This window comes from Acomys russatus, chromosome 20, assembly GCF_903995435.1.
Source record: "Acomys russatus chromosome 20, mAcoRus1.1, whole genome shotgun sequence".
NCBI lineage: Eukaryota > Metazoa > Chordata > Mammalia > Rodentia > Muridae > Acomys > Acomys russatus.
The window spans coordinates 14,445,797-14,472,445 of NC_067156.1; the positions used below are offsets into that span (position 1 = coordinate 14,445,797).

Below are 26,649 nucleotides of genomic sequence, written 5' to 3' on the forward strand. Positions count from 1 at the left end.
TTAGGGGGATGATTCCTGGACTCTGTGTAGAAGCTGTTTTTCTAAGTCTTTCTCTAATACTTTCCACCAAAAGTAGTTCTCACCCCGAACCTCTGGGGACTCATGTTGGATCCCTGGGTTCCGAAAAGCCACCATCACGCGCACATTCAGGCAGATACCATCCATGTGGTCTCTGCCTAGGTGTTGCAGCCCAAGCAACCCCTTGGTCTCCACTGCCAAACTGTGCAGAGTCAGACATTCTTGTAGCAGCCGCAAGATGGCCGCATTGATGCCGCCCCTTTGCTCCATAGGGGTAAAACCACAGACAGTGATGGACAAGTGAGGTGTCCGCACTGTGCTCACCAGTCCCCACTCCGACTGGACTGTTGTAAAGGCAGTCACCAACCGCGGGCAGACCACACTGCAGGGAAGCTCTTGAGGCAGAGTGAGAGAGGGTGCATGGCTTGTTGGCAGAATTTGGCACCCAGCTCTACCAGCTGCAGAACATCATGGGCTCTAAGCGAAGTGGGCAGGGAGACCCTTGGGTACCAGCTAGCCTGTAGGGACTCAGCATCCGCATTCTTGGAAGTCTTCAGAACTCTACCTCCGGCCGCATCACCTCCACCATGGTCTCTCCTGGCTCCATCCTCCCTGCCTGGAGGTACCACGATCCCCTGCACTACCTTGGTCTTTTGCATCATCAACACCTCATCCTGCTCTTTGAGGAACACGGCCCCCACCACATAGCAGATATTCTTCCGCATCCGCACAGGCGACCTCGCCTTGCCAGCCAGCTCCGAATCACAGTTTTGCACCAGCAACCCCTTGCCCCTCCCAGCCAGGTGGTCTGTGCACCTCCAAGCCTCCCATAGCCATCAAAACTCCGGGGCTGTGGCAAACTGGGACCTGCCAGACCCCCTCCCCTACCAGGCAGGCCGTGGGGACCTGAGCTGCGGTGGGTCAATGCACCCTCGTTCCCTTCCCTGCCTTCAGTTACAAAATCTTAAGGTTATTTGTGTAACCAGCTTGTCCTTTTTTACCATAATATCTTTAGACTATGATAGCAAGAAATATAAAAAGCAAAGGGCCTACTCAGTTGACCAATCTGTTTTTGTGTGCCAGGCCAGAGCATGTTATATGTTTCTTAAGAAAGCCTTTTGATGGACCACAGAAAATCTTAAGCATGGTGGTAGAAGAGTATTTATTAGATAATAGGGCTAAGATTGAATTACTTTTATAAGAGTCCCAAGGAATCTGAAAAGAAAACCAAACAACAAAACCCGTCAAGCTCAGAAGGATTCATGTTCAGCATGCAAATATCTATTGGAGTAAATAACTGAAAATTTATATTAAAAAGCAGAGCTACCCTTGAAGGAGCCAGACTTAGAAAGAACATATCCCAGTGTAGTAAGGGCTATGCATGACAAGTCTGTTTAACATTGTACTAAGTGAAGACAAACTCATAACTCCATCTACAAACAGAACAAGACAAACATGTCTGCTTTTTCAACTATTTTCCAATATAGAATTTGAAGTCTTAGCTAACCCAATAAGCAAGAGAAGGAAATAAGATACAAATAACAGGGAATAAGTCAGACTAGCCTTACTTGCAAATCATAAGATTCAGTATAAGGAGCTGAAAAAAAAACTACAAGAAATCTTAGACTGGATAAGCATTTGAAGTGAAGTGTTGGATTCAGAATTAAGATAAAATATAACAAACATGCTGAGAAAGAAATTAGGGAACCAGCTCAATTCATACAAATTTAAGAAATAGAAACCTTAGAATAAGCCTAACAAAAAAGTGGAAGACATATACACTAAAAATTTAACCACTGTTGAAATATATTGACAAATACCTCTCACAGTCATGAATTCACAGAATTAATTTTGTGGAAGTGGCTGTCATACCAAAAAGAACTCCCATCAAAATCCAAATGTCACTCTTCACAGAAATCGAACAATCCTAATATTCTTGTGGAAGAGCAGAAGGTCCAGGATAGTCAGAGCTACCCTGAACAAGTGCACCGTGCCTGATTTCAGGTTACACCATGGAGCCATGATAGCTAGCAACAAAGTACTGACACGAAAAGAGACAAACCGGTGGAATAGCATAGAAGGCGTGAGTATAAACCTACACAGCTTCCGCCACCTAAGTTTTGGCAAAAATACCAAAGCATGCATTCCACATGTAAAGAATGAAACTACATCTCTACCGTAAGAATTAAATTGGTAGGAGGTAATGCAGGGTGAGAACTTAGGTGACCCTAACAGCTAGAGCAATTTTATTGAATCTGAGAGGTGATGTCTCAAGATTTGACCACACTGTGATCTGGGTATAGGGCACAGCAATACAGTAACCAAGTTTCAAAGAAAGGAGATCACATGCTTTAAGTTTGGGTTTTTGTAGCTAAGGGTAGGGACGGGTGAAAGTGGTTCCCTTGGAGACAGAATGGAAGAGTTAGTTGTTTTCCTTAGATAAGCTGTTTTTGAAACTTAAGGGTCTTTTGTCTCTTTTTGTAAACCATCTGATGCCTGAGGGTATCTAGTATCTGGGTCAGATGCTTCTGCAATGTCCAAGTAGCTGGCTGAGTTTAGGGCTTTGAATTTTATTGGAGGGAGGTGTCCTTTACCCTTAATCCTATACAAAAATCAGCTCTAAGCTGGACTCTGTGGCTCATACCTGTAATTCCAGTAATTGGGAGGCAGGGGCAGGTGGATCATTGTAAGTTCGAGGCCAGCCTTGTCTATAAAGTGAGTCAAGGGCCGCCAAGGCTACACGGAGAAACTCTGTCTTGAAAAATGAAAACAAACAAACAAACAAACAAAAAATTCAACTCCAAATAGTAACAGTTCAAAAACTTTAAGATCTGAGATTTAGAAGATGAAATACGGAAAACTTTTCAATATATTGGCATACGTAAGGATATTCTGAAAAGAACTCTTAATTGTTCAAGAAATAATGCCAACAATTGAAAACTGGTCTCCCATGCGTCTCTCATTTAGAGGGTCCTAGAAATCTACAAGTAGAACAATATGATAGGCAGATTTGGGCCCAGGGGTCCCGCTCAAACTAAGGCACCAGCCAAGGACAATACAGGAGGTAAACTTTAAACCCCTTCCCAGATCTAGCCAATGGTCAGAATATTCTCCACAGTTGAGTGGAGAGTGTGATACGACTTTCTCACATACTCTGGTGCCTCACATTTGACCATGTCCCCTGGAGGGGGAGACCTGGTGGCACTCAAAGGAAGGACAGCAAGTAGCCAAGAAGAGACTTGATACCCTATGAGAATATATAGGGGGACGTAATCCCCCTCAGGAACAGTCATAGGGGAGGGGAATAATGGGAAAATTGGGGGGGGGGAGGAATGGGAGGATACAAGGGATGGGATAAACATTGAGATGTAACAAGAATAAATTAATAAAAAAAAAAAGACTCAAAAAAAAAATTAAAAAAAAAAAAAAAAAAAAAAAAAAAACTGAAACCAAATGAGATTCTTAAAGATTAAAAAAAAAAAAAAAAAAAAAAAAATTGAAAACTGGGATTTCTTTTTTTTATCTCACTTTTACTTTTAAATATATTTTATTAATTTATTCATATTACATCTCAATTGTTATCCCATCCTTTGTATCCTCCCATTCTTCTCTCCCTCCCATTTCCCCTTACTCCCCTCCCCTGTGGCTGACTGAGGGGGACATCCTCCCCCTGTGTATGCTCATAGGATATCAAGTCTCTTCTTGCTAGCCTGCTATCCTTCCTCTGAGTGCCACCAGGCCTCCCCATCCAGGGGACGTGGTCAAATATGGGGCACCAGAGTTCATGTGAAAGTCAGACCCCACTCTCCACTCAGCTATGGAGAATGTTCTGACCATTGGCTAGATCTGGGTAGGGGTTCAAAGTTTACTGCACGTATTGTCCTTGGCTCGTGCCATAGTTTGAGCAGGACCCCTGGGCCCAGATCTGCCCATCATAATGTTCTTCTTGTAGGTTTCTAGGACCCTCTGGATCCTTCTATTTCTCCATTCTCCCATGCTTCTCTCACCTAAAGTCCCAATAGGATGTTCTCCCCTCTGTCCCACTTTTCCTGTTAAGTGAAGACTTTCATGGGACTTGCCTGTTGGGCTAGTGTCCAGTATATACCATTTGAGTCTTTCTGTTTCTGGGTTAACTCACTCATTATGATCATTTCTAGTTCAATCCATTTGTCCACAAATTTCAGAAATTCCTTGTTTTTAATAGCTGAGTAGTATCCATAGTGTAAATGTACCACAGTTTCTTTATCCATTTTTCAACTAAGGGACACTTAGGCTGTTTCCATGTTCTGGCTATTATGAATAAGGCTGCTATGAACATGGTTGAGCAAATTTTCTTGTTGTGTGGGACATCTTCTGGGTATATTCCAAGGAGTGGAATGGCTGGGTCTTGAGGAAGCTTTATTCCCAGGAAAACTGAGATTTTTTAAAAGCAAAACTAAACAAAAAACTCAACAATGAAAAACCCTCATGCCAAAGTAAAACACAAATCATGTAATGAAACAACCTACACAATGGAAGATCTTTACCAGTATGTTGGCATGATGTTCTTGATGGCTGTGAACAGTTTACCCTTGTTCATTCAAATGTTGATATCTTCACTCCACTATCTGGTTTCAATCAGGACACTGCATTGTTATGTTTATTCTGTTTCAAGTTTGTGCAAACATGTCACCATTTGTTCTCTGTGTTGTCAATAAAAACAAACTAGCCAATTGCTGAGCAATAACATAGAATAGAGTGGGACATCCTGATGCAGTGGGGGAGGAGAAAAAGAAGGAAGCAGAGCTTGGAGCCAGGAAGAGAAGACAGGGAAACATCAGGAGAAATGAACTGGGCCTCAGGAGATGACTTAAAAGCAAGTATAAAATGGGAAATCAGAATAGTAGGAAACTATACTAGGATGGAGGTTTAGGATGGAGTCATTATTTCACAGCATTGTGCTGTAAGGTAATTAAATAGATCCTGGTCTCTATGTGTGGTTATTTGGGTAGAAAGCTGGTTAAGAGTAACTGCTGATTTCACTAAGATAATAATTCAATGTTAAATATTAATAATCATTCAATAAGCTATATCGGATTAATATATAGAATATACAAAGAACTCAAAAACCAAAGCAAGATGTCAGAAAACCTAATTAGTAAGTGGGCTAATGAAATGAGCTCAGAAAAAGTGAAATACAAATAATCAGTAAGCATAAAAGTTCAACCATACTAGCTAGCTATCTGAAATACAAATTAAAATGGCATGCAATTCCACATCACCCTAGTCAGTATGGCAGTCATGAAAAAAGCATAATAGTGCTTGTAAGGATGCAGAAAAGGCAGAACCCTTATACCCTGCATGTCAGAATGAAACTTAATCCAGCCACATAGACGTTAGTGTAGAGGACCCTCAAAATGAAAATGAGAATCAATATGATTCAGCTATATTACTCATAGATGTGTTATTCAAAGACTCTACATCAACATAGTGGAGATGGTTGCAAATCAATTTTTCTTATAGCACTGTTTGCAATTGTCAAGTAGTGGTACCAACTAGATATCTATTGTAGAGTAGTGGATAAAGAAAATATGGCATGTAATTTTATTCAGCTGTAAATAAGAATGAAATTAGGCTGTTTTCCAGAAAACTAACACAAGTGGTTGTTATAGTTAAGTGGATTAAGGTAATCTCAAAAACACAAATAGCACATGTGTACTGATATCTCTCAATTTCATATAACCCAGAATCACCTGGGAAGAGAGTCTTAATGAGGAACCATCAAGTTGGTCTGTGGGTATTCCATGGAGGACTGTCTTGTTTGTTGATATAGGAAGGCTCAGTCCATTGTAGACACCACCATTTCCTGGACAGGGAGTCTTGAGGTGTAAGAGAACAGAAAAGTAATTGAAAGCAAGCAAGGAGTTATATGTTGACTCTCTCTCTGTTCTTGACCGTGAAAATGAACTTTTAAGATCCTGCTTTGACTTGCCTGCAATAATAGACTTATTATAACCTGAACATATAAATCAAATAAACTCTTCCATAAATTGCTTTTTGTCAGGTTATTTTATCACAGCAACAGAAATGAAACAACAATGTATTTCCTACTATTTCTGGGTCCTAGATTTTATATAGTTATGTAAATCATATATATGAAAAGAAAGATGAACCCGACAATGGGAATAAAGGGCACTAATGAGAGACGGGAGAGAGCAAAATGAAGGGTATTAGGGTATGAGAGCTGTGGTGGTCTGGATGAGACTGGCCCCCATAGGCTCATGCATTTGAATGTTTGGTTACCAGTTGGTAGACTCTTTGGGAAGGATTAGGAGGTGTGGCCTTGGAGGAGGTGTGTCACTAGGGGTAGGCTTTGAGATGCTCACTCTTTTTGCCTGCTGCCTGCAGATCAAGGTATAAGTTCTCAGCTCCATGCCTGCCTTGCTGCTGTGCTTCCTGCCATGATGGTCATTGACTCACCCTCTGAAACTGTAAGCAAGCCTTCCCTCAATTAAATGCTTCTTTTATAAGTTGTTTGGTGTTTCATCTGAGCAATAGAGCAATAACTAAGACAAAAGGTAATATACTCAAAGTATATTATATTCTGGTATGGAAATGACTTTGTTAAATCCAGGATTATGTACAAATTTTATATATCAATAAAAACAAAAGGAAATTTAAAAGTAGAACCAGGGCTGAGGATGTGGTCTCAATGGTAGAATGCTTGCCTAGCACACACATGCCTAGCACACACATGCCTAGCACACACATGCCTAGCACACACATGCCTAACACACACACACATGCCTAGCACACACATGCCTAGCACACACATGCCTAGCACACACATGCCTAGCACACACATGCCTAGCACACACACACATGCCTAGCACACACATGCCTAGCACACACACACATGCCTAGCACACACATGCCTAGCACACACATGCCTAGCACACACACACATGCCTAGCACACACACACATGCCTAGCACACACATGCCTAGCACACACATGCCTGGCACACACATGCCTGGCACACACATGCCTGGCACACACATGCCTAGCACACACATGCCTAGCACACACATGCCTAGCACACACACACAGGCTGTGAGTTCAACTTGCTGCTCCATTTAAAAAAAAAAAAAGATTTTTTTGAATGAAATGTAAAAAGTACCATTTACAATACCACCTTTCCAACTGAAATTAAAAAATGTCAAATTTGAGAACACATTGATCTTTCTTGATACTAGCTCATTTTAACATCAACATTTTGTGTTTTAAAATTTATTCAGAAAAATTTTATGTACAGAAAATTTCAAGTCTAAAACATCCATTTTAGTTTATATATTTTCTTATGTGTGGAATTCTATGTTCTTTTATTATTGAACATTGTTAAAATGATTGTTTTATATCTTTCTTGTATAAGTTCAGCACCTAGATTATTTTAGGGTTGGCCTCCATTGATACCATCATGAGCCACATTTTCTTATAATTTTCCATCTCTCTTCCATATACTGAATGATGCATTGTACACAACTTACATTCTGTTGTATTATTCTGTAGAGTGTTAAATTTTCTTTTGCTACATCTAAACTCAGACACTAAACTCTTTCTTGAGACTGAGCTGTATCTAGAATTTATAATCAGTTCATTCATTCCTGATGGTCCACCTGAAGACTTCTCTGTGAGTGTGTAATTCATGTCAGCCAGAGCTTAAGACAGTTTCATACATGGGATTTGTAGACCCTTTCTCTTCCCTGTAGTAGTGGCAGTCTTCAGTTTCCATCTGCCCTCTCTGTGTTAGCCTTGGCTGTCCTGGACTAGCTTTGTAAATCAGGCTGGCCTCAAACTCACAGTGATCTGCCTGACTCTGCCTGCCAAGTGCTGGGATTAAAGGTGTGTGCCACCACACCTGGCCTTTTAGTGCTTCTTTATTTTTAAATCTGGACATTAAAACAGGCCATTGTTCCCAAGCTTTTCATTATTTCTTACACATATGTAAAATTGTAGGTCATAGGGAAGGGGAGTAGGGGGAAAGTGGGAGGGAGGGAGAAATGGGAGGATACAAGGAATGGGATAACTATTGAGATGTAATATGAATAAATTAATAATTTTTTTAACAAAAGAAAACATTGTAGGTTTAAACTGTATGTTGCCTGTGTCCCACAAATTGTATCATAGTGCATTTGCAATTTTAAAGATATTTTTATTTTTTTTCATGTGCTTATTTAAAAACATACTAGTTTCTTTTTTAAGAATGTATTTGATTGAAGTGTAGTACCTATGGAGACGAGAAGACAGAGTTAGATCCTCTTGAGCTGGAGTAAGAGGTGGCTGTGAGCTGCCATGTGAATGCTGAGAACTGAACCCGGGTCCTCTGGAAGAATAGCCAGTGATCTTAACTGCCAACCATGTCTTTTTAATCAATGGTTTCTAATCTATTATTGACAGAGTTAAATTTAGGTCTTCTCTTGTTCTGTTAGCTTATTATTTGTGTCATTTCTGTTTTCCTATGATGCTCTTTTATTGCCTCCTTGCAGTAATAGTTGGATGTGTAATGTGTTGTTTTTGATTTAGCTTTACTTCTTTACATATTCAGTAGCTGTTCTCTCAGTTATAAAAATGTGCTTTGAGTTAATATTGTACTACTTCTTGTTAAAGGAACCTTGCAAACGTAGAATCACATTTACCATTTGCCTTATGGCCCTTAATTGCTTTTACTTTCTGTGAATTATAAAAAAGTGTTAGTATTTGTTCAAGGTCAAGACTTCAGATGAGGAGGTAGCTATTCTTAGGTCCTTCTATCTATTCATACCACTCCCTTTATTAGTTATGTCTGTATTGCTACTGTTTACCTCTCTGTAGCTAAGTAGACCAATTCTGTTTCCTATTCTTTCCACTCTGTAAGATGCAATACTTTTATTCCAATTCATCTACCCACCTCTCTAGTGACTTGGTCGTCTCTTTGGTGAAGCATGGAGTCGATGTGCTGATTTTGTCTGTAGTAAATGTTAGGTTTGACATCAGCTTGTCACAGGAAAAGCCATTATCAGAAGAAACCAGAAGCTTATAGAGGAAACAGTAAATGTCAAATATGAAATTACAAAACAGGAAGACAATAGATAAAACCATTAAGGCCAACCTGTTTCTTTTTCTTTTTTTTCTTAATCGTAATTGTTCATCCTTGTAGGGCACAAAAAGAGAGAAGAAGATAAGTTATCAATTCAAGAAAGATAGAGGCCAGATATCTACATATTCTATAAATATTTAAAAAATATTAAGGGGTTATAGGAACTAACATAACTTTATGTATGAAATTTTTATATCATTTGTAAAAAGGGTAAATTTTCTGAAAGGCGTAAACAGGTAAAGTTTATTGTAGAAGAAATAGATAGCTTGAGTAGCTTAATATCTACTAAAGATTGAATTTTTAGTAATTCCAAACACATACTTCTAGACAGAGGGACATACCCCAGGATAGACAGAAACAACATAGATCTTTATATTTATTATGGGAATCCCTAGCTTCAAGTGACAAGTTGAATTAGAACGCAATAAAATAAAATCTCAGTACCTTCATCACACTTGCCATGTTTGATTCTATACATGTTCATGTATAGAACAGTTACATCATCACCATTCTGTTGTGCGGAGCTGAAGTAAGTGTTCAGAAACGTGTGCTTTGATGCCAAGGAAGGATGCTGTGGTGATGGAAGTTGCAAGAGCACATTGGAAGGCAGCGGTGCTAGAGGGTCAGTCAAATCCAAAGTCACTGAGTAGCTTCAGTGGCAAAAGTACGTAGGCTGACCTCTGCTGGCACCTAAGGAATGCTAAGAGCAGGGGAAACCTACTATTTGATTTTCTAATACCAAGGGGTCAGCTCTAAAATCATATACATTACAAGTAACCATAGGAACTGTGAAAATTTTTTATAAATTTAGGTAGGTGTGTGTGTGTGTGTGTGTGTGTGTGTGTGTGTGTGTGTGTGTGTGTACAAAGAAGATCATGAATTCGAGAGTAAGGGGCAAGGGCATGGAGGAAGAGAAGTGGGTAGGAAAACAATAATTATATTTTAATTTCAAAATATAAAAATAAAGTGAATTAAATGTGCAGGAGTCCATGGTCTAATGCATCAGTAATCCACTTGAGGGAGATACAAAGAAACGAGTCACATCAGAGGCAGCAGAGATACTTAGGAAGGGACTACTAGCTAGGGATAGGTAGACTAGGTAAGACAGAGCCTATTGCAAGAGTTAACAGAATCTCAATGACTGGTTTATAGATAAGACATTTGTGGGTATGGAAAATTTAAAAAGAGTAAAAGAATTACAATTTTCCTTTTGCTCAAATTAACTTTGAGAGTAGACCCAGTTATGGCTGAGTCATCAGAGTATATAGTTAGCTTAGTTTTAGTTGTGGGTGTGGTGGCCCATACCTATAATTTGAGCACTAAGAAGAATGAAACAGGATGATTCCAAGTTCAAAGTCAGCCTGGGCTACACAGTGAGACATCTCAAAAACACACACATACACATACATACATACATACATACATACATACACACATACATACATACACACTCTTGAATTTTGGATGAGATTTCCCAATGAGAACATGCAGAGAAATAAAAGCCACAGATAAACCCCAGTGTTTACTGGTATAGAAATTTAGCATCATAGGATAATAAGCTGAAGCGGTAGCTGGAGAAATGTAAGAATATTGAGTAGTACCAGAAAAAGCCCAAAGACTACAACAATTCTAGGAGAGCTACTAGCCCAGAGAAGTCATATAAGCATACATTGCGTGTGTTGAACAGAAAGTCCCTTGAATTTTTAGAAACTACAGGGTGTAGAATGGCCAACTATAATGCAGCTCTTAAAGCTGGGGTGAGGTGTAAGGGGCATGTGAGCAGTTGCTGTCTTGAGAAATGTAACATGTTATTCTTTTATCTTTATTATAACATACCACAATGCTTTATTATTATAAATATTATGGGAAAATGAAACGTAAACTGTGAAACCTATATATTAGATTGTAATCTGTAATTTAAGTTAGAAAATGAAGAGATTTGATGAAGGCAGAGCACATGAAGACATAGTAAATACTAGAAAACCCTTTGGAATTATGTGGGGATATGACTCAAGAAAGAGTCATAAGCTGAGCAGTGCAGAGAAATAGAATGTTTGTCTTAGATAGATCATAGACTTTCAAAGTTTAGAATATTTTCTGTTTAGTACAAATAGATTATTATTGCTTAGATGTGTTCAAACTAATCAGCTATCTTTACTCTTAGAAAAATGATTTATATATGTATGAATATATATTATAATATTTATGTCTCTGTATTACAATTTCCTTGAAATGGATAATGTTTTTTAATCAGCATAAGCATCAGAAATGCCATTTTTGGCATTGGATTAGTAGCAGCAGGGCAGTAGAAGATACTTTGTTGTGAGAAATAGTTGAGCATAGAGGTGAGGCAAGCAACTCTTTCCCCTCCCTGATCCTCACAAAGAAAAACAAATAAAAGTAAACTAAAAATTCTGGCACCAAGGCTTCAAACTTCTGAGTTAATTCTTAAAGAGATCAGTAACTTCTTTCCTTCTCTTGCCCCTCCCTTGCCTTGTTGACTTTCTAGAAGTCCTTTAACTGTTTTTTGATTACTGATGCTTCTGAAATCCTCAGCTTTTGTAATTTTCAGTTGCAAGTCTGTTCTCCTTCATATGTACACCCTTGCCTATTGTATGTATGTGTATGGACACATGCATGTGTGGGTATGCTGTTAACACTTAGAAAGGTGGATGAGAAAGACAAACTGCATTCTGGTGAGTTCACATGCATAGGGTGTTGGTGTAAGTCCTTTGAAAATAAGTTCCTAAAGGGGCAGTGCCCACTTGTGATTCCATGCAGGGCTGCTGGGAAGATCTGAATTTTAAATTCTGTCTTTCATTGTGTGAATACTCCTGTCAGCAGCAGCACTTTGCATGTGCTATTAAACGGAGTGCATTTCATCCTTGAGTGCATAAATTAACTGTCCAAATGATAGTGTGAAGGGTGTTTAGAGGTATTTTTAAAATAATCAAAGAATTTAAATCTCTGAGTATTCCTCAGAATGTTCATTTCCCCTCGCCACAGTCTCAAAGAGTAATATGGCAGGAGTTTGAAAACACTGGGAAAGTTGCACCCTCACACACACTATGTGCTATGACTCTAAAATGTATCATTGTTAATGAGCAAATATTCCTTGAATTTTTTTCTTCTGAGTATGGGGTTGCCGGACCATTCTCCTGTTCAGTGTATAAGGAGGCAAGCTCTGTTCAAAGTGGTTCCATTTCTTGTGTACTATGGAAGAGATTGCCTGGTGAATAGTTGTTGTCAAAACAAGAATAATTTGTATTTCTCCTTTCCACATACCTGACTGATTTGCTATTGATCTCCACTGTTAGAGTTTCTGACAGTAGGGGCCAGAACTAAGCATCCTTGTGTTACTAGGGAAAGGACCCCTCATTTTCTTATCCACTTCCTTTCCTTCCGCCCCTTTATTACCCTGCATCCCAAACAGAGCATGTACAGCAGTCGATGCTCCATTGAAGACCAAGCCCCATTGAAGACTCTTCTACTCAAATCATACCTTTGAATCATCCTCGCTTCTTTCCCAAGATCAACTTTATATATCCGTGCCATCAAAATTGTTCCTCAATTATAACATATTAAATTGTTTTGTTTTCAGAAACTTTGAGCTGAAAAGTAGGGTAATGACTCCTCATTGGTTTTTCTTAAGAGGACAAAATCCGAACCCAAACCATTTACTTTATCTGAACCTTTACACAATAACTAAAATGATCAATTAGTAAAATGAGGCAAAAGAGGAAACTTTTTAGGAAGTTGAGGGGAGCAGGGTTTCACTATGTTACTCAGACTAGCATGGAACGCATGGATCCTCCTGCCTCAGCCTCGCCAGAGCTGGGATTATTGGCACAGGTCCTCTCTCTCTCTCTCTCTCTCCTCTCTCTCTCTCCTCTCTCTCTCTCTCTCTCTCTCTCTCTCTCTCTCTCTCTCTCTCTCTCTCTCTTTCTCTCTCTCTGTCTCTCTCCTCTCTCTCTGTCGTCTCCCCCCTCCCACTTCTCTCTCTCTCTTAGGGAAGAGTGTCAAGCAGTATATGTAATATACCCCCTACCCTGCCTCCACCACCGTGGGTGGGGAAGCTCACTTCCCATCTTCTACTTCTGAGAGTGATTTCTTTATCTGAAGATTTGAGTAGAGAAGGGGAGAAAGGCTAACTTCGTGGTCACACCTTGTCACAAATACCTGAGCAGGCAGAGTGCCAGCAGCAGTGTGTGATGTGCCCTAACAGGATGTGATGAGAAGGGCCCCACTGTTTTCTGAAGACTAGAACCTGTTGTAACCATGAGAAAAGCATCAAGTAGATTCAAATCAAGAAGCGTTTTACAAAATTACCTGCCTAGTGTTCCTAAAAACTTACTAAACTCATGAAAAACAAAGAAACTAGAAATCTGTCAGAGTTGAGAGTAAGGAGATGTGACAGCTAGATGCTAAATGGTATGCTAGATTATTTTCTTTATTTTTTAGAACAAATATATTTATTCTTATTTATCCTTATATTAAATGTGATTTATTAGAATGGCTTACATGCTGAGGACTATGTTGTCCAACAATGTTCTCTCATAATAAAAAGTCCAAATATCATAAAACTTCTGTTCACAAAACCAGATGTCTCATCAGTTCAAATTTGCTGCTGAGGTCATCCATGATTCTTTGAGAAGTGCTGATTTTCAGTATGAAAATATTAAAGAAATTGGATTTAATACTAGCTACAGTAACAAGATATACTAACACCACACAATTGAGGACAAATGATACAAAAACAAAGATTTTTTTCTGCAGCCCCTTTCTGTAGGCTGCCATCCAAATGTATGGCTGAGACTATGAGTGTGTGTGTGTGTGTGTGTGTGTGTGTGTGTATAATTTATTCATATTACATCTCAACTATTATCCCATCCCTTGTATCCTCCCATTCCTCCCTCCCTCCCACTTTCCCCCTACTCCCCTCTCCTATGACTGTGACTGAGGGGGACCTCCTCCCCCTCTATATGCTCTAGATTAATTTCTGAAGTAGAAAAAAGGAAGGACTGAGCAAACTGTTGCAAGCATTCTGATAAAATGAGTTCAGTTACTGGCAACTGAACAATGTTGGTCTTGGGTGGAACAAATACCCTCAGAATGAGGGGGAAAGCCAAGGGAATTTTCTTCACTAGCTTTGCCTTTTAAAAATATAAATCTAATATTATCCTAAAGTGAAATGCTTATTAAAAATAAATTTAGTACTTACAGCACTGTTTGACACTGTTATTAAAGAATGTGTCTCCTGTGAGCAGTGACAGTTTGGAAATAACAATACCTTTTTCTTGGTAGGATTTTTCTCACTGTGTTTCTGAAGAGGGAAAAGAAAGAATTGCTTCTAAACAGAAGTACAGAATAATACAGGTGGTAGAGCCAGATGTTTCATTGCCTGAAAGTGTTCATCGATCTGGGAAGAACTGTGTAAACTGAGCTAACACTTAGTGCCAACTTAGCAATGATGGTGACGTATAACAGGACAGGACAGCACAGCACAGCACAGATCCATTTGCTGCTCTGGCTGTTGCTGGTTATAGTGCTCCACTGTGGTGGACACGACATACCCAGTAGAAATGGTTGAGTGGTTCAGGGTGTGGTGGGCTACACAGCTGCGATCTAAATCCTGCCCTCAGAGTGCTGTTGTATCTGTTTCTTGGATGTGAGATGAAACACTTACCTCAGAGAATTTTCTGACACTTAAAAAGTGACATGGACCAAGTAGTTAGCAAGTAAAATCCTGCTGTGGCTTATCGGTAGCAACTCCCACTACTAGGGAGTACTATTGCTGATGCGACATTCATTTGTTTCATTTTTGTTCAGTTTTTTAAAAGTGTTATGTGTAGGTATTTTGCCTGTGTTTATGTCTGTGCATGGTGTTCCCCACCAACGCCACCCAGAACTAGAATTGCAGACAGTGTGAGCCCCAATGTGGGTGCTGCGAAGTGAACCCAGGCCCTCTGGGAAAACAGCCAGCACTCTTTACCACTTAGCCATCTCTCCAGATCCTCCAGCCCTACTCCATACATTGTTTCAATAATTAATTTTTATACATTCAAGATTTCTTTTGACATCTTGACTGTTATATATATATATATATATATATATATATATATGTATGTATATATATATATATATGTATATATATATATATATGTCTAAAGTGATGTGTGTGTGTGCGTGTGTGCCTGTGTGTATGTCCCAATGTGCCTATGTATTCACATTGGAGTTTTTTTTTTGTTCTCATTATTACAGTTTCCTTTTGCTGAAATTCTCCATCTATTTTTACCTTTACACTAAATCTTTGTAAAAATTTTTTTCTTTTTAAATTTCTGTTAATTCCAATAGCTGTCATCTTTTGAAAACTGGTAGGATTCCCCACACACTTTCCCATCCCATCCTCTGTTGCCCCTTTCCCTCCTCTCTATTTTCTCTTTCTGATGTTGTGGACTCAAAGTATATGTCTCTCCAAAAACGTAGATTTTTGAAATCCTAACCCCAGTGTCTTATTAGGAGGTAGGATAAAGAACTGGGATGTTCTTAGAGCTTAGAGGTAGAGTGCTTGCCCAGGAAATGAGGCTGCTGCAGGGTAATTCAATTTTAAGGCCTGCTCTCTCATGAATGGGACTAGTGAATGTATAAGGAGACCCCGTCTCCAAGCACTCTGGTTCTTTTTGTCATGAAAAGATACAAGTACAGGTGGAAAGTCTTTAGCTCAGAAGAAAGTCCTGACCAATGTACCTCTGCTCTCAGATGTCCAGCTGCCAGAACTGTGAGGAGTCAGTGTTTGTTTATGAGCCTCTCTGTCCTTCGGAGTCTGAACTAAGATAGATAGTAGGAGGATTTCTCCACTACTGTTAGCAGCTTCCAGTGGGTACCAATGAGAAGGGCTCCCTCGGGTCTCTTGCTATAGGAGCTCCTATTAGAGAATTATGAAGACCTTACAGTCCTGCCCTCAGTCCCCTCTCCCCTCATTCTATCCTCTCCTTCTCAGGGAAAGAGAGGCCCCTGAGGGGTACCAACCCACTCAGGCATCTTAAGTCACAGCAGAACTAAGCATATCCTCTCCTACTAGGGCCTGACAAGGCAGCCCAGCTAGGGGAAAGGGATCCAAAGGCAGGCAGGAGAGTCAGACAGCCGCTACTCCCATGGTTAGGATTCCCACATGATGACCACGCTGCACATCTGGTACATATGTGTAGGGGGTCTAGGTCCAGTCCATGCAGGCTCTTTGGTTGGTGGTTCAGTCTCTATGAGCCCCCATAGGACCAGGTCAGTTTACTCTGTAGGTCTTGTTGTGGTGTCCTTAACCCCACCAGCTCCCTCAATCCTTCTTCCCATTTTTTCACACAAGTTAGGCCTATTGCTTGGCTGCAACCCACAGACTGAAGGAAGCCAAGGAGGGCCCAAGGGAGGATGATTGACTCTCACTCAGAAAAGGAAATAAAATAGTTATCTGAAGTAGATGGAAGGAGGGAGCTGTGTAGGAGAGGGTATGGGAGGATTAAAGGGAGGGTCAGAGATCGGATGTTGGCAGAGCAGGAGGCAGGGGAGGGGAAGAGCCTGGAGAGAGAATGAAAATAGGGGAAGCATTTCTGGGACAGGGGAGGCCTCTGCGAGTCTGTGGGGGTGACCCTAGCTGAGAGTCCTAACAGTGAGGGACATGGAGCCTGAACTTACCACTTCCTGTAGCCAGGTAGGCTGTCCAGTGGAGTGAGAGCAACACCAACTCACCCATAAAACCTTTGACCCAAAATTTATCTTGGATAAAGATGTAGCAGAGACTGAGCAAATGGCAAACCAATGAATGGCCCAACTTGAGACCCACTCCAACCCCTGACACTATTAATGATGCTCTGCTATGCTTGCAGGCAGGAGCCTAGCCTAACTGTATTCTGAGAGGCTTCATCCAGCAGCTGATGGAAACAGATGCAGAGACCCACAGAATTATATTCTTTAGTAGGCAGTTTAAGTCCTGCAAAAGCATTAAGAGAGTGTCACAGTGCTTTGGTTTTGTAGTGTTCAGGAAAATAGGCTTCTTAACCATGCTCAGCTATCCAGTGACAGGAATGCTTTGTTACCTTGACCTTGATTAAGTCAGATTCAAGCAGTAGCCACTCATCTTTTGCCATAATTCATCTTCTGTTTAAGGTAAATGCAGAATATCACATTAACATCAATCTGAATATATAGCATAGTATTGCCGCCATAATAATCCCACAGCAGTAGGCAGGAATTATATTAAGGGCTGGAATTGTAGCTCAGTGGCAGAATGCCTGCCTAACATGCATGAAATACTGGGTCCATCTAGAGTACGCAATGTTTAACGAACAAAGAAAATAATCTTTGTCAGCGTAGGAACCTGTATTTTGCTGTTGTTGACAGCTTCTCCTGATTATTGGCTGCCCATTCATTCAGCATGTTCCTCCACTGATAATGCACATTCCAAGACGATGGCCGTCACTAGACCTGTTCCCACTGCTGTCTTCTGCTTCTATCCAGCGCCATTCTAATGAAAAGGAAACAAACAGGCAACGGCTGCCTTTATAAAAATGTCTTTGGGCTACAGTGGCCTTTGATCAATTGTATACAGTGCTAAGGATGGAACATGGTCCGTGCTAGATGTGTCGTCTACCACTGAGCTCCACTCAGCCCTGGGATCTGAATTTATAGGTAGTCCTGGAACTGCTGATTTCTTTGTGTTAGTAGGCACACGTATAGCTCTATTAGCCGCCCTCTAAAATCACTAATCAGAATATTTGAAAGGCGTCTTTCTCTTCTTTTTAGTTATGTGTAAATTAATCATCTCTGCAGCGTCAGCAGCACACCAGAAACGAGGTGGTCTATACTATATCACGTTATAGTGCTTTTGTGCTTTAATAGGAATGTGTGCTGAGTTGTACATTTTTAAACTACCAAGCTTAACGATTTTTAAAATTTTTAAGTTTTGTTTTAACAATTGCTGTTTTCCTTTACTTCCACATATTCTATATAAGAATGTTTTTGCTTGTAGAATCCCACCTTGCAAGGTATAGTTCACAGAAGTGTGATGTATAATTTAGTAAAATTAGTTGTAAAAGGTTTCAACCAGTGGTTCTCAACCTTCCTAATGCTGCAACCCTTTAATACAGCTCTTCAAGTTGTGGGAACACCCAACCATTATTTCATTGCTATTTCATAACTGTAATTTGCTACTGTTATGATTAGTAATGTAAGTATCTGATATGCAGGCTCTCTTATGTGCAACCTCCAAAAGGGTCATGACCCAAAGGTTAAGAACTACTGGTTTGCCGGGTATGGTGGTGCACACCTATAATCCCAGCACTTGATAGACAGAGGCAGACAGATTGATGTGAGTTTGAGGCCAACCTGATCTCCAAAGTGAGTCCAGGATAGCCAAGATAACACAGAGAAACCCTGTCTGGGAAAAAAAAAAACAAAAAAAGAACCACTGGTTTAAACCTATATGTTTTACATGTCATGGCCTTTTCCATATATTTCTTCAGTTTTTTTTAATATGTTCAAGAAATCCTGACTGAAAACGCAAAATATAAACAAAGGAAGTGAGTTGTCATGGACAGTGAGCTTATAGTATTTGTTTCACCTTTAGGAAACATACTGTATTAGTCTCCCCATCACCCTAAACATCGCCACCAACCCTTCCTTCACTTTGCCCTGGAAAAGGCAATCGTATTAAGGATTTCTCTAACTGCTATAGGTACCATGAAAGAAAAAAAAAAAGAAATTCATTGGTGTGTGGGAGGACCTTTGTAGCATAGTCTGAGGAATTTGCTTCTTAGATAAAAAACAAAAACAAAAACAAAGCCGCAAAGCCAACAGCTTTTTATTGCTTGCAGAATTAGTGGAGGGTAAGAGTTAGTAGAGCCACTTTCTATCAGTCTAGAAAAATACTAAACATAGATTCCTCTTTGGGTTTAAGTACCATAGTGGATATGTTTTATTTGTGTACTAGGTGTCATTTATAATTTTGTCATAGGAATCATCTTATCAATGAATTGTGGGTTCTTGGCATTTTAAACTGTATGATAATATTCACATATTAATGGGAATATTAATAGTTTTCAGCAACATTTGATAAATAATCCTATCAGACTGATCTTACAAAGATACATATCATCATACCTTTTCTCCTATGTGTTTTAGTTTATTACAAACATAATTTTGAGTTTGGCACATTTACATATAATTGATGAAGAAAATGTTAGCTCTTGGTAATTTTTGAATGTTTAACTATTATAAAATATATCACATAGTATGAGTTGTTGGCCTTTCTGTTCTGTTTAATTTTTAATTGACAAGTAAGAATTGTAAATCTGTATATTGGGGAAAGATATAGCATTTTTATGTGTTTACACTATGGGATGTCACATTAATTAATCAATCTATTTCCTTATCTATTTGTCTTTGTGGGTTTTTTAAATATCTACTTGTCTTTGTTGTTAAAACATTTGAAATCTCTTAGGAATTCTGAACTACAGAATGCTGTTACAGCTGTCCTTCTTGCAATAGATCTAAAGTTAGTCTTCCTGTTTTACTGTTCAACAGCTCCCTTTCTCTGTCCAACCTCTGCTCTCACCTATGAGTTTGATGGCAGTGTGTGTGTGTGTGTGTGTGTGTGTGTGTGTGTGTGTGTGTGTGTGTGTATGTACCTTGCTTATTTTATATTGTATGAAATCTAGGTGAATCCATGTTGCAAACATAAGAATTTTCTTCTTAAGGCTGACTAGTATTCTCTTATGGAATAAAGACCATATTTTCCTCATGTGGTCATCTGATGGACAGTGGGCCGCCTTCCATATCTTAGCTATTGTGAATGATTCTATGCTGAATATGGGAGTACGAGTCTCTCTGTATCTCTTCAATATAGTACTTGAGGTCCTAGTTAGAGCAATAAGATCAAGTGGATATGAATTGGAAAGGAAGACCAAAATGATCACTATGTGCAGATGATATGATAATATGCAAAAGTGACCCCAAAATGTCTTCCGAGGAACTTCTACAACTGATAAACACTTTCAGCAAAGTGACTAGATACAAAATAAACTTTAAAAAATCAGTAGCCCTCCCATATACAAATGACAAGCAGGCTGAAAAAGAAATTCACAATAGTCACAATAATATAAAGTATCTTGGTGTAACTCTAACCAAGAAAGTGAAAGACTTGTATGAAAAAAAAAAAAAACTTTAAATCTATGAAGAAAGAAATTGAAGAAGATATCAGAAGACATTTGTGAAGTGGGAGAAATCAACATAGTAAAAATGGCCATTTTACCAAAAGCACTCTATAGATTCAGTGCAATCCCATCAAAATTCCTATACAAAGACTTTGAAAGATCAGTTATCAACTTCATATGTAAAAACAAAAAACTCAGAATAGCTCAAACAATCCTGTAAAAAAAGATCTTCCAGTGGAAAATCCATCCCTTATCTCAAGCTATACTATAGAACAACAGTAATAAGAAGAGCATGGTACTAGCATAGAAATTGTCTGGTTCATCAATAGAATTAAATTGAAGATTCAGAAATAAGCCCACACACCTATGTACACTTGATTTTCAACAAAGAAACCAAAACCATACAATGGATAAAAGACAGCATCTTCAACAAACGGTGCTGGTCTAACCAGAGGTCCACATGTAGAAAAATGCAAATAGATCCATATTTATCAGCCTGCACAAAACTGAAGTCCAAGTGGATTAAAGACCTCAACCTAAAACCAGACATACTACATCTGTTAGAAGAAAAAGTGGGAAAGAGCCTTGAAGTCATTGGCATAGGAGACTAGAGCTCAGGCTCTAAAGTCAACAATTAATAAATGGGACCTCATGAAACTGAAAAGCTTCCGTAAGGTAAAGGACACTGTGAACAGAACAAAATGACAGCCTATAGACTGAGAAAAGATCTTCACCACCCTACATCTAACAAAGGGCTAATATCCAAAATATAGAAAGAAATTAAACACCACCAAACCAGTAACCCAATTAAAAATGGGGTACAGAGCTAAACAGATTTCTTAACAGGGGAATATCAAATGACTGAGAAACACTTAAATGCTCAATGTCCTCAGTCATCAGGGAAATGCAAATCAAAACTACTCTTAGATTTGATCGTACACCTATGAGAATGGCTAAGATCAAAAACATATGCTTACAGCACATGCTGGCGAAGTTGTGGAGGAAGGGGAGCACTCCTCCATTGCTGGTGGGAGTGCAAACTTGTACAGTCACTTTGGAAATCAATCTGGTGCTTTCTTAGAAAATTGGGAATAGTGCTACCTCAAGACCCAGCTATACCACTCCTGGGCATATACCTGAAAGATGCTCCACCATACAGCAAAGACAGGTGCTCAGCTATGTTCATAGCAGCTTTATTTGTAATAGCCAGAATCTGGAAACAACCTAGATGTCCCTCAGCCAAAGAATGGATACAGGAACTGTGGTACATTTACACAATGGAATGCTACTCAGCTATCAAAAACAAGGAAAATTTGAAATTTCAGGCAAATGGATGGAACTAGATACAATCATCCTGAGTCAGGTAACCAAGACCCAGAAAGACACACATGGTATAAACTCACGTATAAGTGGATATTAGCCCAACATAAATGTCCTCTGAGTGACTCCACTCTGTGGGGGATTGGGACAGATACTGAGACTCAAAGCCAGGCTCTTGGTTAAGAGCTTGGAGTTGTATGGAAGAGATGGATGGAAGGACAGCGGTGGGTGGTGGCGGTGGGATGGGCTGGCAGTTCTGGACCCAGGGGCTCTGGCACAAACTGATGCACCAACCAAGGACATTGCAAGCAGAGAACCTAGAACCTATTCAGATATAGCAGATGGACAGCTCATTCTCCACGTGGTGTAGGAGAGTGGGGGACTGACTGACATAAACTCTGGTACCTGAGATTTGGTCACTGCCCCTTGGTGGAGAGGCCCTGTGGGAACACAGAGGAAGGGCGTGCAGGCTATTCAGATAAGACCTGACAGACTGTGGTCAGAGGGTGGGGGAGGACCCTACCTGTGAGAGGTCTATGTTGTTAATTTATCAGTATGGCCTAATAATGTTTATTATTAGGCCTATAATTATTACGGCAGTATTTTCTAACCGGCTAGCAATCAATCAAAACATAGATACCTGTTGTATTTTAAAATAGCCTTAGTTAACCTAAGGCAGGGTAGATATTAATCCCCTAAACTACTGCCCATCCCCGCCCCAATCCCATGCCTTCTGCTTCTAATAATTTCTATTGAGCTACCTGCCATCCGTAATCCCAAATACTTGCTAATTATCATCATCTAGGCCAAGTCTCCACATGGCCATGTGATTCTCCTCCACCTAACCCATGGCACAGCCTTCTTGCTCCTCTCCTCTCTTCTCCTAAGATTCTGACTCTCAAAGCCCTGGAAGTTTAGCCCTGCCTATCCCAGGTGCCCTGCCCAGATGTGATGACCTTTTATTGGTCAAACAGGTTAGGTTCTCAGGCAAGGTACAAGGTGAGGCAGAGAATGCAAGCAGTAATTAGCATCAAAATACATCAGACCAACCTCCAACTGGTCTATGGGAGGAGAATAGGGCAGAAGAGGGGTGGAGGGTGGGAACAGGAAAATAGGGGATTAAACTCAGGTTGTAATGTGAATAACAATTAAAAAAAGAGAGAGAAAAGGGGTTGGATTAGTTGATGAAGTCTTTTGTGTTTTCACTTTTGCTGACTGTCTTTGGAATCATGTTTGGGTAATCAGCTGGAACAACACAGCAGAGCTTGTTTTATAGGTTTTATAAATGTTTTATCTGGTTTTGTAGGTGGAGGTCCAAGACCTAAGTCCAGTCCATTTTGGGTTGATGTAGTCAATGTGTCTCTTTACACTGTTCTGTGCCACACTGTTCTGGTTATAACTTGGTAATAATTTTGAAGTGGGATTGGTTTTTTGATTTGTATAAGTTTCTTTTTTGCTGTTTGAAATTTTTGTAGTTCTTTGCAAATTTTAGCAGTTTCCTCTTTTAAGAATAATGTTGGAATTTGGGTTATGTCTACAAGATCATGCCATCAGCCGAGATAATTTTACCATTTCTTCCCCTGTTTGAATGTGTTTTTTTATTGTCTGATTGCTTTGGCTAAATTTCTGCAGCACTGTGTTAGAGTGCAGAGAGTAAACATCCTTTTCTTTTTAGAGAAAAATCAACTTTTTACTATTAAACGTAGTGTTAACTATGGACTGTCCATATATGTATGACCTTACAGTACAATTGTTCCTTTCTGGATCTGTTACGGTTTGTAAAGACATTGATTTTATCAAATGTTTTTCTCCATTTACTAAGGTGATCACTAGGTTTATACTATGCAAATGTCTTCCTGTGTATATGGAAAGTATCTTGGTAGTCAAATTAGAGCATAAATGTGACATATTCAATAGAGTGACTAGGAAACACAAGTGTTTTTAAGCAAAGGTACTTGACTATGTTTTTTATTGTAGTTGACATATGCAGATAAATTGTTTTACTCCTAAATTCTTGTGAAGAGCTATAACTTAGGAGAGAGCCCATTTAAATGGAGATAATAGGAACAATGCTAGTATTATTTTTATTTTATTTTATTTTATTAGAGAGAGAGGAGGAGGAAAAAGAGAACGAGGAGGGAGGGAGGGGAAGAATGGGAGGGGGAGAGAGAGAGAGAAGAGGAGAAGAGAAAAGAGAGAATGCTAGTATTCTACAGGAAATAGACACATAAAAGATTCTTAAGCTGACTGGTAGGCATACCTGAATACCAGTACTTCGGAGACTGGAGCAAGACAATTGAGAATTTGAGGTTAATATAGGCTTATATAATGAGACCATCTTTAAAAAACTAAAATTATACAGTTTGGATATTTACTCATTTTTAATTCATTCACTTTACATCCTGATTGTAGCCCCTCTCTCCTCCCAGTCCCACTCCCCATTCTCCTTCTCCTCCTCAGAGAAGGGGGAAGTCCCCCAATGGGTACCAACCCCACCCTGGACTAGGCTTATCCTCTCCCACTGAGACCAGACAAGGAAGCCCAGTTAGAGGAATGGTATTTAAAGGGAGGCATGAGTTAGAGGGATCCCACTGCAGTTGCTGGAGGATCCACATGAACACTAAACTGTGCATCTGCTACATCTGTGCAGGGGTCCTAGGACCAGTCCATGCCGGCTCTTTGGTTGGCAGTTCAGTCTCTGTGAGCCCCCATGGGCCTGGGATACTTGATTCTGTGGGTCTTCTTGCAGAGTCCATGACCCCTCCAGCTCTCTCAGTGGTTCCTCCATCTCTTCCATAGGACTCCCTGAGCTCATTCTAATGTTTAGCTGTGGATCTCTGCATCTGTTTCTTATAGCTTCTGGGTGAAGCCTCTCAGAGTAGTTATGCTGGTCTCCTGTCCACAAGCATAGCAGCATAACATTAATAGTGTCACAGATTGGTTCTTTCCTATTGGATGGATCTCAAGTAGCACCAGTCTTTTCCCTCAGTCTTTGCTCCATCTTTGTCCCTGCACATCTTGTAGGCAAGATATTTATAAGTACATTAGTCCTGAACACAATGGGATAGATGTGCTTAAATTTTATTATTTGTTATACACTCAGTTCTATAAGCATGTCCACAAGCATGCATCACACACACATGCACGTGCATGCGCGCGCACGTGCACACACACACACATACACACACACACACACACACACACACACACACACACACACACGGATTTCTGAAAATCACCATATTATGCAAAATTGTATGCTGAGACACAACACGGAATATAGGAGAATGGGTTTAGGGGTACAACACTCAAAAACTTTATCAATAAAACATTTTAAAAATGAAGAAAACACTTAAAAATTGGCAGTGTAGTTTTGCACATATTAAATGCTATAATTAATATGGTGTTTTACCTGTGGCAGTGAACACTAAAAAGATTACACACAACTTATAAAACATAAGTTATTCTCAAGTGGTAGAAGCGGGTAATAAAACTGTGGGTAAAGCTGTAAATGTGTGTGTGTGTGTGTGTGTTTGTGTGTGTGTGTGTGTGTGTGTGTGTGTGTGTGTATGTGTTCACACACAAGGTGCACAGGGGGAACTGCTAGATATGTGTGGCTTGAAGATCAGGGCACAGGTTTTGTATCTTACCAGTTTTGCATTAGGTTGTATAGTTTTCTACCTGCACCTCATGTCTGTCACTGTGGTACTCATATTGCATGTGTACCATTTCCAACTGTATCACATGCACTGAAACAGATTTGTGTTTTCTAAAGAAGTATTACAAAAGAACTCATGGCATCTTTTCATGCCTTATTGGAGGAGAAATTAGTTTATTTTATTGCAATTCAGTTCCACTGGCAGTAGGGGGGGTAGTAGGTTCACATCTTGTGCTGTACTGACCAGTGCTTTTCTTAGCTTTGCAGCTGCACATATGGCAAATTATTATCATTTTATGGTTACAGTTATAAGCAATTTGGTAGAGAATGACAGCTAAAATATGCACTGTTGCTTTTGTTTGCTTTAATTTTGTAATCTAAATATTTTTTTTTTTTAAATAAGAAACACAACCCAGAATAATTCTTATCAGGAGAGTAACCTTTTTGTCACTTAGTGCCAGGCCACCAGTGGGCCTTGCATTTCACTTTTGTTGACCTCTTATGAATTGTCAACATTTGAACGTACAGTTGTGGAATTGTCTATATTTTAGAAAAGGCATGTTTTTAACTAAACTATCATTGGCTCCTGCTATCTAGTAGAACGATTTAATAGGCAGTTGAAATGACAACATAAATTTAGAACCCCTCTCTCAATTCTTAGAAACCTGATTACCATTTTTCTCCAGGAAGTAGTCTGGTAGTGAAGCCAAAGCACTGGACCCTAGTGCGGTCAGGATTGGCTCCGTCCACATCCTCCCACAAAGTCACTCAGTTGAAGTGTAGCGGTTCACAGCGTGCCAGCACAAGGATGTTTAGAGTTCTTGCTGTCCTGGAGGCTTGGAGCATTTGTTACTAACACGGAGGCACCATTGTGAGGAAGAACACTTAGAAACTCGACACTTGGAAAAGTTTACCTTGTCAAAACTACAGTTTTGTTTGCAGTGTTTAAGAGCACAACTGCTTTTATCAGAGTGCTTCTCTTAGTTGGTGCTGTGACTTCTTTAGCACTGACACCTACTAATTCCCTGGGATGCTTGAAAACTTAGCCCAGAACTCTGTAAGGTTTTCATTTGCTAGAGCAGCAGTTCTCAACTTGTTTATCATGACTCTTAGAAGGGGACTGACTCTCTCACAGGGGTCACATATCAGATATCCTACATATAAGATATTTACATTATAAGTCATAACAGCAGCACAATTACAGTGAAGTAGCAATGAGATAGTTTTATGGTTAGGGTTACCACAATGTGAAGAACTGTATAAAGGATCGCAGGTTAGGAAGGTTGAGAACCACTGTTCTAGAGATGGTACATGGACTACAGGAAAGGCTCAGGTGA

At 39.7% G+C, this 26,649-nt stretch overlaps 1 protein-coding gene and 1 pseudogene across 1 annotated transcript in view; one reads left to right on the forward strand and one right to left on the reverse strand.

Annotated features, from left to right (window-relative positions):
* Positions 1-26,064, reverse strand: LOC127204716 (8-oxo-dGDP phosphatase NUDT18-like; annotated as a pseudogene).
* The window catches only part of Kiaa1328 (KIAA1328 ortholog), a 244,380-nt gene that overhangs the window by 63,810 nt on the left and 153,921 nt on the right, over positions 1-26,649 (forward strand). The gene's annotated exons all lie outside the window — the stretch shown is intronic.